At 37.4% G+C, this 19,594-nt stretch overlaps 2 long non-coding RNA genes across 3 annotated transcripts in view; both read left to right on the forward strand.

Annotated features, from left to right (window-relative positions):
* Positions 1–19,594, forward strand: part of LOC122422096 — a 452,617-nt gene that overhangs the window by 17,076 nt on the left and 415,947 nt on the right. The window lies entirely within an intron of this gene.
* On the forward strand, positions 10,096–17,623 carry LOC122422095. 2 transcript variants are annotated; one of them, XR_006263727.1, is made up of 4 exons: positions 10,096–10,155; positions 11,251–11,351; positions 16,510–16,600; positions 17,527–17,620. It is a non-coding gene; the product is annotated as an uncharacterized LOC122422095 (long non-coding RNA). The 2 variants fall into 2 exon arrangements; XR_006263726.1 differs by lacking the exon at positions 16,510–16,600 and having other exon boundaries at positions 17,527–17,623.

The raw sequence follows: 19,594 nt of genomic DNA on the forward strand, positions 1-19,594 counted from the left end.
AAAAGTTGAACTGAAACTTAACGAGATTTACTGGGTTTTCGAGATGGGGTGCACCAGGTCTCTGAACAATTACATGTTTCGATTATTGAAGCAGTGGTCAGAGACCATATTAATATTTAATTGTAAAATATTTCGCCTTTGGTGCATAGAGGGGGCAAAAGGCCATTTAGAAAGACTTTGGCTTTTCTCTTCTGATTTTATAACCATATCTATGGTGATAGGCAGGGCTATTCTGAAAAATAACGAACATATAAAATGCAAACCAGCAACATTTACCCTTTCACAAGAACTTGTAAAGATGCCTGAAGAACACACAAAATTGCTCCTTTTAATGTGTTTAGGAGAATAGCTTAAGGTTGTTTTCAAAGTTTCAAGATCCAAAAGCAAAAGACTCCACTTCTTTACAAGTGGTTTAATCCCATGGGTAGTGCGGTTATAATCCAGATGACTCTCTTGAGGGGCAGGGAGAAGCAACGCCAATATTTTTTGTGTGTTGAAAGGACCATAAAGGAGAAACAGATCATACTTTGTGGGTTGATAAATAGCTCAACACACACAGCCAGAAGAATGAACATTCTGCACATTGCACACTAGCTTTTTTTTCCTCCCCCCAAGGCAGAAATGGGGGAAAGGAGTTGTGGTTTTTGTTATTCCTCTGTTCTGATTCCTTGCTCGGTGACATGGCAGGGCTAAAAGGGATATGTCAGAATTTAAAATGTGACATTGAAAGAAGAAGTTTAGAATATGATAAAGATCTAGGTATGGACCTTTATTTATTTTCGATTTCTGGTTTAAAACGAAACATTGAAAGGGGCTTCAGAAATTATTAGAAGCAGAACATTGGTGGTCCTGTTCAGATGACATGTGAAAGGAATATTGAAGTAGGAACAAAAGCTGAGAAGAAAGTCTGCTTTGCTTGGGCTGATTTTATACTTGATAGATGACTTGGGGAAGGATCGATTTGCGAAGAGCTCACTCTAATAGTGAGCAGGGAGTGCAGGAGAGGGGGATTTGTAGATAATAAAAGTATACCAGATGCATGTGAAAGCCGCAGTAAGAATACTCTGGGGAGTTCAAGAGTATTCACACACAGACCCTCCCCTCCCTTCTCCTCTCCTCTCTCTTGTTGTGTGAGGCACCATTAACAGTAAGGGAGCACAAACTCCCTTCTTATCAGGGATACACATGGTATTTGTAATCCTGGGAAAAGTTTGCTTGCTGCTATGTTCTTCCCTCTCATCCTCCAGAATTGTCTTTTCTAGTCTGGGCTAAATGAAAATTTTCTTTTCTCATGTACGTGAAAACACCATTTTTTAAACACATCAAAGCCTGTTTGAATTTGGATCACATCATAGTTTATTTTATCAAACAGATTCTAATTTTTTCCAGATTTAAAAAATTTCCAGATTATTCCAAATTTTGTGTGCCAAATTCTTCCCTCAATTATACACATGCAGCTAATTGCATACACATAACTGAGGGCAGAGTTTGGCTTTTGGAGCTAAAAAATCTCTGGTGCTCTGATCTTTTTTGCTTGGAAAAGCACAGACTTTAATCTATGAAACAAACAAACAAAATAATAAATCTTAAAAATAACTTATATCACTTTCCCCAAGTTGCTTTCAGGCAGTTTAGTTAATCTACCACACCCTGGTGTAATTACTCTATCTTTCTTGCAATGAGACAATAGTCATGTAAATGATCTTTTTATTTGCTTGAAGCCACCTAAGCAAGATAGAATTAAAGTTAAAGTTGAGCATTCTGTGTTCTGTAATAATAGCTGAAACTATTTTTTAGCATTACATAACTGTGTGCTGAATCTGTTATTTTCTTGATCACTGCCTCTTTTATTATTCAAAATAATAATGGTTGTTATTATACTTTTTTCCTAATTATAAAGATAATAGAAATAATTTAAGCAATATAGAAAGTGTAGAGAATAATAAAATCACTTGAATTCTCACCACTACAAGGTGGCCTTTTATATTTTGTTTAATATTCTTATATGAATGTCATCTGACTTTTTCTCTAATTTTATATTGATAGAATATTAGACATGTTGTTTTAACCAGCATTTTCCACCAGGGAAATATTAGAAATGTTTTCACCTCAGGTAATAAAGATACACCTGTTTTAAGGCCCACAAGTCCTCGACCAATCAGTTATTTTCACAAGAAAAAATGTGCTTCCTTGCTGTCTTTATGGACACATTTGTTTACTTTAATTAATAATTGGAATTCTATTCTCTTTTAGCTATGGCCAAAATCTCAGATTTCCATAAAATCTATTTATTTTATTTTAAAATTATAATTTTGAGTTGTACATTGATAGAATTACACTCAGACATGAAAACTGAAAATGTCACGGCAATGGAAAATGTGAAGAAGTATGTGAAGTGCTCAGAAAATTCTGAAATGTATTTTATGAATAACCTTTTATCCTTACTTAACTTTAATCTGATGCTATGCTAAAAATGTCCATAATTGATATGGATTTTGAATTTTATCTCCACTTCTTTTCCTTACCAGTCCCTCAGAGATTAGGGTAAGCAGTGAACTAGAAAATCTTGGTTGATCTACATTTTGGGCAGTCAGTTGCCAAAAACTAAATTTGGAGTGAAGTGTTTGTATTTACATAGTGTTTGAAAAATTAAGAGAAACTCCATATAGGCGCTGACATTACATTTTATTTTTTGTTCCTCCCTTGATCCTTCTACACTGCTACCCTCATAAAAACTCAGATCCTTTATCAGCCTTGAATTCTTCACTGTCTAAACTTCTTTGTAGCCTACTCAAGGACATTGTTCTTTCAATATTCCCTTCTATCTCTCAAATCATCAAATTTTCCCTCTTTACTGAATTATTCTCACAAATACATAAATATGAATTTTTCTCTTATCTTAAAAAAATTTCTTCTTACCCATTTTCAACTGTAACTACCACAGCATTTCTTGGCAAGCAAAAGATTAATCTTTACTTCCTGATTTCAATTCTTCTTCCTTTTCGCTTTAAAGCAATCTAATCAGATTTTCTCCTCACAAGTCTTCTTGAGGTCGCCAGTGACCTTCATGATCTTAAATATGATGGTCAATTCTCATTCCTCATCTTACTTGATCTGTCAGGATCATTTGGTACATTTGATCACTCCTCTTCCTTACCTGGTGGCTCAGTGATAAAAGAATCCACCTGCAATGCAGGAGACACGGGAGACACATGTTCGATCCCTGGGTCAGGAAGATCCCCTAGAGAAGAAAATGGCAACCCATTCCAGTATGCTTGCCTGGACAATCCCACAGACAAAGGAGCCTGGTGGGCTACAGTCCATGGGGTCACAAAGAGCCAAACGTGAATGAGCGAATGAGCAACTCAGCAACTGAGCACACATTTACTTTCTTAATAAATGTTCTCCACTTAGTTTCCAGAATGCTGTTTTCTCTTAGCTTCTTCCCATCCTTTCTGGTTATTCCTTCTCAGTCTCCTTGTCTGGATCCTCTTCTTCCTGATTTCTTAATTTGGAATATTAGACTTTTTCTCTTTTTTTCCTCCTCTTTGTCTACACTCATAGCCTTAAAAACATCTCTATGGTAATTACTCTCATATTCACACCTGTAGGACCATTTGTCTTCCAGACTTAACTTCCAGAATGTTCCAGACTTAACATTCACATATCCATGGATATTTCCACTAAATGTGAGTACCACTCAAACTCAACGTGTCCAAAAGTGAACTCCTGATTTCCTTACCCATCTACAATCCTGCTTCATTAATCTCAGCTGTGGCCACTCTCTCCCTGCTGATGTTTACGACAACTAGAAAGCCATCTTTGACTACTTTTATTCTTTCACACCCCGTGTCTAATCTTTTAAGAAATCTTATTAGCTCTAACTTCAAAATATACTCAGAATCCTCCCATTTCTCATCCCTTCCACTGAGTCACTAGAATCTCTAAATCAGTTTTTCTACTATCCTCATCTTCTCAGAGTCTACTGTCAACAAATAAACCAGTGTGAGCTTCTTAAAACTTGGATCATACAGCGGTAGGTGGTACTTCTCTCCTTTAAATCCTGACATAGCTCCCGTTTGTACTCAGAGTAAAAACTACAGTCCATACGATGGCTACAAGGCTAAGACCTTCCATTTCTTCTCTGACTGCTCCTACTCCCTTGTTCAGTCTCTGACAATCACAGCAGGTTCTTTGCTACTCCTCACTTATGCTAGGAGCTCTCCTATCTTGAGATCTTTCACTTGGATATTCCTTTTACCTGGGACATTCTTTCTCCAGATATCTGAATCGACAACACTTTTGTCTCCTTTAAGTTTTTGACTAAATTTCACCTTCCAAATGAAGCCTACCATGACCACCTTATTTAGTATGTCTCCCATCTTTGGCATTTCCTATCTGCCTATCCTCTTCTGCTTTGTATTGTGTGTGTGTGTTCCATGGTATTTATGTTTGAGTATATTTACTTAAAAATTAAATTTTTGTTTAGTTTCTTTGCTCTCACTAGAATATAATCTTTGAATATATCTTTAGGGACAGGGATCTTTGTTTGTTGTGAGTGGTAGGATTATGGGTAGTTATCCTATTATTAAAATTATTAATAGAATAACTAACTAAATACAAGCATATCATGAATACCAATGATGAGAATATGACACAAACAGATAGACTTTTGTTAATTCCATTCTATGCATTCTCAAAATTGAAAAGAAGAACCAGGGTGAAAGGAAGACTACTGACATAAGAGGAAACAGTGTAAACTTGGCATTTCTATTGATAGTTCATAAAATTCCCTACTCTAAGGGGGACAACAGAGGATGAGATGGCTGGATGGCATCACCGACTCGATGGACATGAGTTTGAGTAAACTCCGGGAGTTGGTGATGGACAGGGAGGCCTGGCGTGCTGCGTTTCAGGGGTCGCAAAGAGTTGGACATGACTGAGCGACTGAACTGAACTGAACTGAACTGAAGAGCTTTTGAGAGAGGAGTGATGAAGCTACAAATGTTGCTGTTTGAGTCTTGATTTCAGATTGGTTAATGATTATGCTAATTTTAGGATAAAAAGGGAGCATTTTGGGTTTTAAAATAAACATGTATACATCATTAGCCCATCTCATTAGCACTTCTGAACTTTCCCTTCAGCTGTAGCTGATTAATAACTAAAAACATCAAGGTTTATTTTGAGAATTTTGAAGACTACTCTAAGGCCTTGAAATAATTAGTTGCTCAAGTCCTCATTAAGAAATAGAGCATATACAAAACTATAAGACTTGGCTAGTCAAGAAAGCAAAATGCTTTTGAGCATTTTATTCAGTTAGGTAAATGAGCATGCTTTGTTCCAATTGGTTAACCAAATGTTTAAAGTATGGCAGAAGGAATGAAAATTTCCCCAGCTGGAGGAGGGTAGAGGAGGGTGATGAGATGTCAGGTCCACATAAAACTACTTTGTTGCAAAGACTAGTTGCTTATGCCCACTGATTTTGCTGCCAATTATTCGTAGTAAAAAAAGAATAGTCTTTGAGGGCTTTTTTTTTTTTTTTTTGAGGGCTTATTTTTTAAAAAATATTACTTAATTTCAGCATTTGATGAGGCAACTAATTATTGAAAGAAATCTTAAAAGAACATTAATTTAAATGTTGGCTGTAAAATAAGAGAAATATTTAGGTATGAAAAAGTGAGGGTAAATTTCTAATTTTGATTAAGCTTTAAAAAGTAAGGCTGAGGTTTTGGGGGGCCCCAAATAAAATATTTTTTCCTACTGTTCATGGGGTTCTCAAGGCAAGAATGCTGAAGTGGTTTGCCATTCCCTTCTACAGGAAAGTCTGGCATGCTGCAGTCCATGGAGTCATAAAGAGTCAGACACGAATGAGTGACTGAACAACAAAATAAAACACTCTCTTCTGCTTTTTGAGGGTAGACTAAAGTGTCAGACAGGTGTAGATCAAAAATGCCAGCTTCATTACTAATCAAGATTTGGTCTGAAGAAAGCACTTTGATTCGCAGCCACAATATCCTTTCTAAGGTGCATGCAGGCTCCAGTCACTCAATCAGGTCTGAACCTTTGGCGACCCCCATGGAAGTGGCATGCCAGGCTCCTCTGTCTATGAGATTTCCCAGGCAAGAATACTGGAATGAGTTGCCATTTCCTCCTCCAGGGGATCTTCAAGACCTAGGGGTCGAACCCAAGTCTCCTGTGTCTCCTGCGTTGGCAGGCAGATTCTTTACCACTGAGCCACCTGGGAAGCCCCATCCTTCCTAACACTGCCCCGGTGTTAGACATACTTACTCATCTGACATAAGCAATGCTTGATAACACAGACCTCCCTCCTGGGTCAGGATGTTTTACCACATGATATGGAGCAGACAGGGAAGGCAGGATCCTTGCATAAAGGACTCCAGAAAGACAGAAAACAAGGAAAAGCCTGAATAAACTTGTTCAGTGACTTCTCCCCCCATCTGCCAATTAGACCAATTAATTCTCCTCCCTTAAGGAGGGATAAGTCGGGGTGGAACGCAAGGCTAACTGGTTTCTGCAATTATAGCTAAAGTCTCCCCAGCTGGAAACAAGAGGAATGGCCGACAGATCCGCCTGCTACACCAACACACTTAACTCGTCACATATGTGTGATCTATTATGTTAACAGCAATTATCCCATGTGTTTCAAAGTGTGTGTGTTAGGGGAGGAGGGGGAATGGGGATTATTAAATTTCAAAATTTCCACCTCCATTTTTCAGGTAATTACACAGAGAGTTGCAAATCCGGGACTCATACATTGTCGTCGTGCACAGTGCTGTGAATTAACGTTCATGAGGGGATGGCCCAGCCATGGGTGCAGGCGAAACAAGAAAATGCAGCTGTGCTTTCACTGAGGAGCGGAGGTCAGAGTGCTGAGATCCCCACGGCCTCTGCTGAAGGCAGCGCTGCTGCCATCTGCTGGTCGGTGCGCAGGAGCGCCCCACACGGATAGGCGTCAGCTCCGCTTCTGTCCCTCCCACTTAGGAGGCATTATGCTAGGCGCCAGGTAGGGGCATCCAAAGATCACAGACGATTTCTCTGCCCCCAGGAAGCCGGGAATTTAACAGGGCAGAGACACCTCGCTCAGGAGGCGGTGATAGTCTGGCTCTAATGGGAGAGCCATGAGACGGTATCACCAGGCAAGGATTTACGAAGAGGTGACGAGAGTATGTCGGAAGCAAAGGTAGTGGCTTAGCAGGGCGAGATGGGGAAAAGGGAATTCCAAGTGGATGCCACTTCAAACAACTTAATTCTGGCTCATGAAGGGGCTCATGAAATTTCCTCCTGTTTTTAGAAATAATCTTTTATTTCTCTCTTGTGATTGGCCTTTCCTTAGTTTATAATTGTTCTCATCCATGGATCAGACTTTTACTAATACAGACACTAACAGTGGAAGTTATGGGTATTGTACATCTAGCTTGCTGTGTCCGTCCCTCACAATGCTCTGATTGGGTATCTCCTATGCTCTGCCCTGCAAACCAGGGGGAGACTTTATTTCAGGGAATGTCTTTGGTCTGTGGTTTACCGTAGCATAAGTTTATGAGGTTGAGTTTTACAAATTCAATTTTAATCAGATATTATTTTTGTCCTAAGAAAACTCTGACTACCACAAATAAAGCTTTCATCAGTTTAGAAACCATCTATAACTCACAAGTGTAATTAGGGTTAGATGATGCTGAGATTTCACACGATCCCTGCTCAACACATGTGATTTTATATTCTATGCCTCTAGTGCCTGAATAGTGGTCAGCTAGATATTTTCCTGTTATAAGCTGTGGTATGTTGAGGACCCAGCAAGTTAAAGAGTAATAACTTTTGATTTGGCAACAGCAGAATCAAGTGAAATCCTTGCCAGCATTAAGTTTGACACATGGCTGATGATATTTTCAGGTCTCTCTCAGATATGAATGTACAGTGGAGCTATTCTGCCTGAATTTCGTTTGACTTTCCTGTGGTCGTCAAAATGGCTGTCTTTCAATCTTTGTGTCAGTGGAGTTTGGCTTGTGTGGAACTTGAGAGATCAACCTGTCTAATACAACGAAGTTTGTGATTCCACTGGGCCCTGTCATAAAGATCAGTTTTGAAACCTGCCAAACTTAGTGAAATTGGCTGATTCTGGGGCTAGGGCTTACTGCATACTTTTGGACAATGCCTGCACATATGTTTAAAATAACCTCTTGTTTCAAATACACTTGTGTTTAAGACTCCTTCAGTAAAGGATTTGTAACAGTAAATAAATACAATGGAAAACAAGTTTAAACAAATGTTTTAAATTTACTTATCCATTTAGTGCTTGAAATACTCTATTTCTCTTCCAAAGCTCCATTTCCACCATCTCTTCTTTTTAAATCCAAATGTCCATAACATTAATTTAGAAGATGTGTAAAGCTAGGCCAAGGAAAAGGAGTCAAAACTATAAAATCCAGTTAGAAAATGTAAGGAAATGAGCCAAATTGGAAGCAAAGCCAGTACCCAGGGCAATGTGGAAATATTGGACAAAGACACTGCCTTGGAGATGGAGCAGACTGGAAGTGATGACATCTTCTTGTTGAGCCACAAAGAGACACAATATTATCCTGGCCTTGGATAGCTTATAGTTTATTTGAAGAGATACGGCTTGTTCTGATGAAAATAAACAGTAACACAAAATAGCAGGTGCTGAGCCAGTGAGTAGGGTAGCAGCAGGTGTACAACATCAAGGGCTAATGTGGTAAGGAATAGATTATGAGGAGGGTAGGGTTTAATGTAGGTCTTCCTCTCTCTCAGTTGTTATTTTTAAGTTAGGAAGTATTATAAATGTGGGAAGTGTTTGCGTGCATGCTCAATCGTGTCCGACTCTTCTTAACTCCATGGTATTGTAGCCCACCAGGCTCCTCTGTCCACGGAATTTTCCAGGCATGCATGCTGAAGTGGGTTGCCATTTCCTTCTCCAGGGGATCTTCCCAAGCCAAGAATGGAACCCATGTCTTTTGCATCTCCTGCATTGACAGGTGAATTGCTTACCACTGAGCCACCTATTTCTGCTTTATTGACTATGCCAAAGCCTTTGACTGTGTGGATCACAATAAACTGTGGAAAATTCTGAAAGAGATGGGAATACCAGATCACCTGACCCACCTCTTGAGAAACCCATATGCAGGTCAGGAAGCAACAGTTAGAACTGGACATGGAATAACAGACTGGTTCCAAATAGGAAAAGGAGTACATCAAGGCTGTATATTGTCACCCTGCTTATTTAACTTATATGCAGAGTACATCATGAGAAACGCTGGGCTGGAAGAAACACAAGCTGGAATCAAGATTGCCGGGAGAAGTATCAATAACCTTAGATATGCAGATGACACCACCCTTATGGCAGAAAGTAAAGAAGAACTAAAGAGCCTCTTGATGAAAGTGAGAGAGTGAAAAAGTTGGCTTAAAGCTCAGCATTCAGAAAACTAAGATCATGGCATCTGGTCCCATCACTTCATGGGAAATAGATGGGGAAACAGTAGAAGCAGTGTCAGACTTTATTTTGGGGGGCTCCAAAATCACTGCAGATGGTGATTGCAGCCATGAAATTAAAGGACGCTTACTCCTTGGAAGGAAAGTTATGACCAACCTAGATAGCACATTAAAAAGCAGAGACATTACTTTGCCAACAAAGGTCCGTCTAGTCAAGGCTATGGTTCTTCCAGTGCTCATGTATGGATGTGAGAGTTGGACTATGAAGAAAGCTGAGCGCCAAAAAATTGATGCTTTTGAACTGTGGTGTTGGAGAAGACTCTTGAGAGTCCTTTGGACTGCAAGGAGATCCAACCAGTCCATCGTAAAGGAGATCAGTCCTGGGTGTTCATTGGAAGGACTGATGCTGAAGCTGAAACTCCAGTACTTTGGCCACCTGATGCGAAGAGTTGACTCATTGGAAAAGTCCCTGATGCTGGGAGGGATTGGTGGCAGGAGGAGAAGGGGACGACAGAGGATGAGATGGCTGAATGGTATCACCGACTCGATGGACATGAGTTTGAGTAAACTCTGGGAGTTGGTGATGGACAGGGAGGCCTGGCGTGCTGTGAATCATGGGGTCGCAAAGAGTCAGACACGACTGAGCGACTGAACTAAACTGAACTGAACTGAGCCACCTGAGAAGCCCCAAAGGTGAGAAATATATATATAGTGTTTAAACAGAACAGATACTAATTATCTCACAATAACTATCATTTGTTAAATACTGTGCATCAGCTATTGTGGTCAAGTGATTTATATACATTATTTTACTCAATCTTTGCAATTTTCTATGACTTAAATACTATTTTTCCCCAAAATTACAAATGGCAACTTCAGGTACCCAAAGTCACATAACTTCTATGGGACAGAGCCCAGATTCAAAGCAAAACATGCCTGATTTCAAAGCCCTAACTTTAAACCATGCTATCAGTATCAGTGTATAGCTAATGAACAATTATCTGCATGTTCTAATAAGATGATCAAGGTTATGATACAGAGAATTTCATTCCTATCATGAAGCATATGTTAGTTTGGAAAGAAATTCCTGAGATGATAATTGTAAAAACTATTTAACAAACATGGAACAAAATGTCAAATGTAAAAAGAATAATATAATAAACCTATATCTTGTGTTTACAGTTATATCAAAACTCTGTATGCGTATAGACAAAATCCTGGTATAGAAGTTTAAAAGAAAAATAGTTTTCTTGGAATGAAACAAGTCATAGTTAATTTTTTATTTAAAATTTTTAGTGTTGAAATTTTGCCATTAAGATTTTTATAAATTAAATTAGAAATTAAAGCTATTAAACTAATTCAGTGAAAGAAATATAAAGCTTGGTGCTGGAAACCAATCATTCTCAAATGAAAATTACAACTTGTTTTAAACAGGAGATCGCTTTGGGAGGTTAGGACATAATGGAAACTCTCAAGCTGACAAAGTTTAGCCTATGAGGGTGAATTTTCAATTGTTTTACTAGAAAATGTTTATTTTTCCTCTTCAGAAATTTGCATTAAAGTTGCCATTTCAGAAGATAAGAATGTTTATAGAATAGGGTCTCACCCTGCTCCCTCCCCCTTTTCATGTCTCCCTGTGTCCCACCCAACTCCATTTTGACAAATAAGCACCTTTCTTTCTTACCACACCTCTTATCTAGAAACTATACTTGACTTCTAGGCCTCACAAAGGAACAAGAGCTTTTTCCAAAGGAAGAGGGAAATGGTGTGAATTTTTTTTTTTTTTAGGCCATAACAGTTTCTTGAGCGTGAGAACTGCTTCATGGTTCTACTTACTTGGCAGAGATATAGTTCAAAGCTCTCAATGAAGCTGGAATTTGAATCCAAAGGTACAAATACAATTTACCGTTTTGCTTTTCCATAGGGATAGTGAAAAACTAAATCTTCTTATCCTTCTCTTTTTAACTGACCCACCTAATTGAGTTGCTCTCTATTGTCTCTGCAATTATTCTGCCTTACGCCTACTCCTCTGAGAAGGTCTAAGCACCAGGTACGGTCTAGCATATCTCCCGCACTTCTTTCTGATTCATCTACAGCCAAATCTGTACATGCAAATAGTACTTATTGCTGGAACAGTGTGTTTTAATAGATATTATGCACACTGGTAAAACGTGTGCAAAAATAAAAGTTGTAGAAAACAGTTGAATTGTTTTTTGAGAAACATATGGGTATGTAGATAAAAGTAATGGTAATGAATTACTTGTGGAAGAGATAGGTTTCTAAACAAGCTTTAGAAAGATTATGTGCTCAGATTGCATTGAAAGTTTAAGTTTTTGCTTTATTTTAAAGAAACTCAAACTGAAGATTTTAGAACGAGTGCAATAAACCTATTATTTACCATACATTCAAAGAATGGCTTAGACTCTACATAAAAACATTTGCTTATGAAGGTACACATATTTTAAGTTAAAACAGAAATCTTTAAGGTATGTAATTTTAATTATGATTCCCCAGTGTAACTGACTTTTAAGAAAATTTTTAACTGACCAATTCCCAGTTTTGTAGATAAGGGATTGAGAGAGTTTTGACTGTATCAGTATCGCCTTGTATTTCAGTTGTAAAGGAACAGCACGGTCAGTGGCAAAATCAGAAGTAAAGAGTTTGCTATTTTGAAAGATCCCTAATAATTTCGAACTTCTTTGAGAGTTTTATTTATTTACTTTTGCTTCTATTCCATTTTCTGCTTAAAATACTAAGTCTGTTTTATTCCTCCTTGTTCATTAATTCAAACTGCCCTTCTTCTATGGTAGAGACTAGTTGTTGAACAAATATGTATTCTCCCCATTCTTTTTCAAACTGGCCCAGAGTTTTCAGCGGCACATACTGCCCTATAGTTAAAAGAAAGATCATATTTCCCAACCTTTATTGCTGCTGGGTGTGACCAGGTATATTAGTTTTTATGGCTGTTGTAACAAATTGGCACAAATGTAGTAGCTGAGAATAACACAAATTTGTTATATCCTGGTTCTGCCTTTCAGAAGGCTGAACTTTGTTACTCTACTCCAGATTTTACAAAGCAAAAATCGAGGTGTCACAGTGACTGTGTTCTCATTTGAAAGGCTCTGGGGAAGGATTCATACCCAGACTCACTCAGGTTGTTGGCAGGATCTAATTCCTTGGTTTTGTAGGACCAGAACCCTGTTTTCTTGCCTGCTGTCAGCTTCAGGCTGCTCTTTGCACCTTGAGGCCTCTCACTGGTCATTGCGTGTGGGTCCCTGCATCTCAGGGCCAATAGAGGTGTTGTGTTTAGAACCATGCTGGGAATGTCTGATTTCCCCTTACACCCTGGCCTGCTTTTGCCTCCAGCTGGAGAAAGTGCTTCACTTTTTACTGGCTCATATGATTAAGTCAGCCCCACCTGATTACTCTCACTATTTTAAGATCTGTAACCTTAATTACATTGGCAAAGTCCCATTTGCCATTTAACATAGTCACATATTGCAGGGATTGGGGGTAGACATTTTGGGGGAGCCATTCCATCTACCAGAGTTGGTGATTATGGAGTTCTGGCTGATGAATGGAAATGGAGATGTTGTATAGGACTCATGGAAGTTCCCTTTGAGAAGAGATTCCTTTTTCATTCTGTGCTCATTCTGCTGCTGAGAGAGCAAGGCAGCCTCCTTGAAGCTGGAGTCAAAGACCACACCCCAGGGATGGGAGAGGGGAAACTGGAAGGGGCTGAATACTTTTGAAAAGTTATTTTGTTAGTCCAGTTTGGCTCTGTGTTTCTTTCACATGAGAGAGAAATAATTTCTCCTTAAATCCCTGTTATTCAAATTTTTCTGTTATATGTCATTGAACCTACTACTGAAAAATATGCCCTCCAAACTTTGCAACATTTTCTTAGCTCATTACAGTATCTAGCACAGATTGACAAAATTAAATGTATTTGGCTTCCGAATTCATTGCGATTCATGGGGTCGCAAAGAGTCGGATATGACTGAGCGACTGAACTGAACTGAACTGAATATGAGTAATAGATATTATCCAAGATTTTTGTAAATTATAGATAAGAAAAATAGTTGGATGCTGTCACCCACTCAAACAGGAGTTTGAGCAAACTCTGGGAGAAAGTGAAGGACAGGGAAGCCTGGTGTGCTGCCGTCCATGGGGTCACAAAGAGTCGGACACACCTAAGCAACTGAACAATAGCAACAACAAGGTTTTTGAAATTACATATTTATATATAGTTATAAAAATATTTATTACTTATGAAATAAATTCACTTTTCTTAGTAATAGCTAATTCTTTTTTTCCCTGTGTTCAAAATGTCATTCCATGCATTTCAGTTCAGTTATTTTTCCATTAGAGTCAAAAAGAGAGGAAAGTTTGACTCCACTTCTGAAGCTGAAACTAACAGGAAGTACCCCATTTTAATCTTAAAGGACACATTCAAAGTTTAAGAAAGAAATACTAAGACTTAATGAACTACACATTATCATAAATCTTATTTAATCAACTGCTTTCCATATTATCTTAAAATACTTTCTTATAAGATAAACCTTAAAAGAATGTGAATTATCCCCAATTAAACAACACATACTATACATTTGTCTTGTTTATTTTGGAAACTTCGATAGCTTTCAGAAATTCAGACCTTCTTCAAGATGGATTATGTAGGAAATTTCTGATGGTATTTCCATAGGCTTATATGGATATATATTCGTAAATTATAGATAAGAAAAAAGAATTGTTTCTTAAATTTAGACCCTGATGACAAATAATTTTTTAAAATATTGCTGCATTACTTTGCCATTTCAATTAAATGTTATTTTAAACATTAATCATAAACAGCATTTTAAGGATGTTTGCTTTTTATTTTTTATTATCTTATTAAATAAACTTTTAATTTTTTAAAAAATAAGTATTTGTATTAAATATTTAAGAGTATTTTTGGGGATTAAAACTTCCTTGAGCATCTGATCAATGCTTAGCTCATCTGCCCAGAAAAATGTCCACATATTCTCACATGAACACTTTTTAAGCAATTAAATGAAATGTTCATAGTGTCTATGAAATCTAACCATAAAACCTGTGTTAAGAACCCTTAATATAAATGTGATTTGTCTTTGGAGGAGACTTACACAGAAATTTATAAAATATATGGCATGTTTTTTCCCAACATAGGAGATTACTAAGCTATTAACCATTAATACATGGTGTTTTATTAGTGCTCTTGTAGGAGTCTTCAGCATTCTGAGCTACCAAAAAGGTTAACCAATTAAACAAGATAGACATTTATTCATATGCAACTTGCGCCTGCCTTCTCTCTTTTTAAGATTCTGTCCCTCTGTCCAACCAACAAAGAAAGAGGCTAACATATTCCACAGCAGTATCTTTCTACAACAACAGAAAGGGAGTAGTAAATAAATATATTTTCCTTTGGGCCCAAATAAGCCCAATGACCACAGAAGTTATTGTTTTTAATTGTAAAAATAATGCTGGAGACCTTTTTTGTCTTCATTTAGCTTTAGAGCATCTTCTCTCAGCAAAGTACTTCTAACTTTATTTTTTCTGAAATGATCATGAGTTTTTGATATTGAATTTATACTTTCTGACTAATAGCTCTAGTTTTGTGTAGTTTTTTGGATTTATCTTTGGCCACAGTGGCACCTCTTTGTAGTTTATATAGTTTTGTGTGCTCATTAGAGATCACCATGTTTAGGCAAGGAAGTTTGTTTAGATCAATACTTCTTAAACTTTTTCGTATCAGGATCTCTTTACACTCTTAACACTATCGAAGATGAGTGAGACTTCCCGTATTAAACAAATTAAAAAATACTGTTGTAAAATAATGTACCAATTTTTTGTGTTTACAAGTAAGCAAAAGGAAAACTCTGAGATTTTTATGAATGATAATATTCTGATAATAATGTTACAGAGATTATAGAAGAAATAAATAAAGTGAAGAAAGCTAGTACGGGCACTGAAGTACTGAGAAAATACTGAATTAATATCTGAAAATGCACTCAAAAGCAACCATCTAAGAAAAGTTTTTAAAAAAGAATGCACAGCGATTCATTTCATTAGCTAGCACAGCAATGATATTATTACATGTATAGTTTCTCTAAACTACATTGTACACATAAGCAAATACAAAATTAAATAAAGTCTTATGGTGGTTTAGTAGCTAAGATGTGTCTGACTCTTGCAACATCATGGACTATAGCCCACCAGGCTCCTCTGTCCATGGGGTTGCCAGGAAAGAATACTGATGTGTATTGCCATTTCCTCCTTCAGGGGATCTTCCTGACTCAGGAATTGAATCTGCGTCTCCTGCGTTGCAGGAGGTCTCTTGCATTGCAAGTGGATACTTTACCAACTGAGCCACCAGGAAAGCCCATAAATAATGTCTTAGTGTTATTAGGAAAAATAGTTTCGGTTTTGTAGCTGCTGCTGCTAAGTCGCTTCAGTCGTGTCTGATTCTGTGCGACCCCATAGACAGCAGCCCACCAGGCTCCCCCATCCCTGGGATTCTCCAGGCAAGAACACTGGAGTGGGTTGCCATTTCCTCCTCCAATGCATCAAAGTGAAAAGTGAAAGTGAAGTCGCTCAGTCGTGTCTGACTCGTAGCGACGCCATGGACTGCAGCCCACCAGGCTCTTCTGTCCATGGGATTTTCCAGGCAAGAGTACTGGAGTGGGGTGCCATTGCCTTCTCCGGGTTTTGTGGCTACATGAATGCAATTCAGGGACCCCTCAGTGATTATGGACCATGCTTTGAGAACCACTAGCTTAGACGTTATCTCTCTTTAGATGATATATAATGTAATTATATAAAATTGTAGGGACAGATTATTAGTTTTAGGAATCTCCCATCTTTTTTGAGCGATATTTCCCTTGAAAATCTAAAGCCATAAGATCCTATTTTTTCCCCCTTCTCCTTACCTGTTTTAAATCAACTTTCATAAAGTTTAGGGTAGAAAATAATCATAGACTTGGAATTGCTGAGAATCTTAATTAAAAGAAATTTTAACATGTTCCATAGCATTCCTGATGGTGACCCAGAATTTCTGCTTGAATATCTCTGTGCCTGTGTCACCACCTGAGGGTTCATATCCCTTGCTATTGTGAATATGGTGAGTTTTTCATCACCTTCTTAATTTCATAAACTAAGCTATACAGTGATGGTTGTGGAAATAACCTTGCATCTTGGCTGCTAGCATGGAGTTCTTTTTGTTTTTAGCTTAAAACTGCTATGGAAATAACCTTGCATCTTGGCTGCTAGCATGGAGTTCTTTTTGTTTTTAGCTTAAAACTGCTATTTTATAGTTAATATTTAGAATTGTGTATCAAGGATAACTACAAAAAAAAAAACTTCATAGGTTTTCTCATCAGCAGTGTTACAATAAATACACAGAGGATATTTTTAGAAAATGTGTTGGAAATGTGTAATATAGCTCTTTCCACCTGCCCTCATGAGCAAGTCTCTGCTTCATAACTTCTTAGGAAAAGACTACTTTACCTTAGTAGGAATCTATGTCTCAGAGAGATGTACCATCAGACAGCTTGAGTTCAGCAAGTGGTTAGCTATTTGTTTAGTATTTAGTGATATTGAGCGTCTTTTCATGTGCCTTTTGGCCAACTGTATGACTTCTTTAAAGAGATGTCTCTTTAGATCTTCTATGTATTTTTTAATTGGGTTTATTTTTTTTAATGAGCTACATGAGCTGTTTGTATATTCTGGAGCTTAATCCCTTGTTGGTTGTTTCATTTGCAAATATTTTCTCCCACTCTATGGGTTGTCTTTGTTTTGCTTATGGTTTCCTTTGCCATGCAGGAGCTTTTAAGTTTAATTAGGTCCCTTTTGCTTATATTTTTATTTTCATTTATCTCAGAGGTGGGTCCAAAAAGATGTTATGGCAATTTATATGTTTTCCTCTAATAGTTTTATAGTGTCCAGTCTTGCATTTAGGTCTTTGATCCATTTTGAGTTTGTTTTTGTGTGTGTTGTTAAGAGACTGTCCTAATTTAATTTTTTTTCTTTTTCTTTTTTTGTGCACAGAGCAGCCCACTTTTCCCACCACCATTTATTGAAGAGACTGTCTTTTCTCCAATGTACACTCTTGCCTCCTTTGTCAAAGATTATTTGAACGTAGGTATGTGAGTTTATTTCTGGGCTTTCTATCCTACTCCATAAATCAATATTTCTGTTTTTGTGTCAGTATTGTGCTATTTTGATTACTGTAGCTTTGTAGTATAGTCTGAAGTCAGAGATTCCTCCAGCCCATTTTTCTTTCTCAAGATCTTTTCATGTATTTGGGGACTTTTGTATGTCCATCTAAATTTTACAACTTTTTGTTCTAGTTCTATGAAAAATGACATTGGTGATTTGATAGTGATTGCATTGGGTAGATTACCTTGGGAAGTATATTTTTAACAATGTTGATTTTTCTAATTCAAGTACATGGTTTATCCTTTTATCTGTGTCATGTCCAGCTTCTTTCACCAGCTTCTTATAGTTTTCAGAGTAGAGGTCTTTTGTATACTTAGGTAGGTTTATTCCTAGGTATATTTTATTCTTTTTGATGTGATGGCAAATGGCATTGCTTCCTTAATTTTTCTCTCTGATCTTTTGTTTTTGGTGTATAGGAATGCAAAATATTTCTGTGTATTAATTTTAAATCCTGAAACTTCGTTGATGAGCTCTGATAATTTTCTGGTAGACTCTAGGATTTTTAATGCATAGTATCATGCCATCTTCAAACACTGACAGTTCTACTTCTTCTTTTCCAATTTGGATTACTTTTATTTCTTTAATTCTCTGATTACCACGGCTAGAACTTCCAAAGGCTTCCCTGGTGGCTCAGAGAGTAAAACTTCCAAAACTGTGTTCAATAAAAGTGGTGACAATGAACATCCTTGCTTTGTTCCTGATCTTAGAAGGAATGCTTTCAACTTTTCACCATTGAGAATGATGTTGGCTGTGGGTTTGTTGTGTATAGCCTTTATTACGTCGAGGTAATTTCCACTGTGCTCATTTTCTGGTGAGTTCTTATCATAAGTTAGTGTTGAATTTTGTCAAAAGCTTTTTCTGCATATATGAAAATGATCATGTTTTTCTTTTATCTTAATTTAAAATTTTTTATTGAAGTATAGTTGATTTACAATGTTGTGCCTATCTCTGTTGCACAGCAAAGTGACTTGTTAACCACATATAGACATTCTTTTTTAAAATATTCTTTTCCATTATGGTGATGTTGAATATAGTTCCCTGTGTTATACAATAGGACCTTGTTGTTCATCTGTCTGATATATAATAGTTTACATATTCTAATCTTGAACTCCCAGTCCTTTCCCCCGGTCCTCTCCCCCTTGGAAACCACAGTCTATTCTCTATGGCTGTGAGTCTGTTTTTGTTTTGTAGATAGGTTTGCTTGTGCCATATTTAGATTCCTCACATAAGTAATATCATATGGTATTTGTCTTTCTCTTTCTGACTTACTTTGCTTAGTAGGATAATCTCTAGTTGCTTCCATATTGTTGCAAATGCCTCAGTAGTATTCCACTGTATACATGTACCACATCTTCTTTACCCATTCATCTATCTATGGACATTTAGGCTGTTTCCATGTTTTGGCTATTGTAAATAGTGCTTCTATGAACATAGGGGTGCATGTATCTTTTGAATATAGTTTTGTCCAGATATATGCCCAGGAGTAGGCTTACTCCATATATAGTAATTCTATTTTTAGTTTTAAGAGGAACCTCCACACTAGTTTCCATAGTGGCTATACCAACTTACAATCCCAGCAATGGTGTTGAAGGGTTCTCTTTTCTCCACACCCTCTCCAGGATTTGTTATTCGTAAACCTTTTAATGATGGCCATTCTGACTGGTGTGAAGTGGTACCTCATGTAGTTTTGATTTGCATTTCTCTAATAATTAGTGATGTTGAGCATCTTTTCATGTGCCTACTGGTCATCTGTATGCCTTCTTTGGAGAAATGTCTATTAAAAATATGTAAAGACAACCTACAGAATGGGAGACATATTTGCACATGATGCAACAGACAAGGGCTTAATATCCAAGGTGACATTTCCTAGGTGCTGCTTCAGAGTCTCTGTTTACCT

This window comes from Cervus canadensis, chromosome 19 (assembly GCF_019320065.1).
Source record: "Cervus canadensis isolate Bull #8, Minnesota chromosome 19, ASM1932006v1, whole genome shotgun sequence".
NCBI classification, from domain to species: domain Eukaryota; kingdom Metazoa; phylum Chordata; class Mammalia; order Artiodactyla; family Cervidae; genus Cervus; species Cervus canadensis.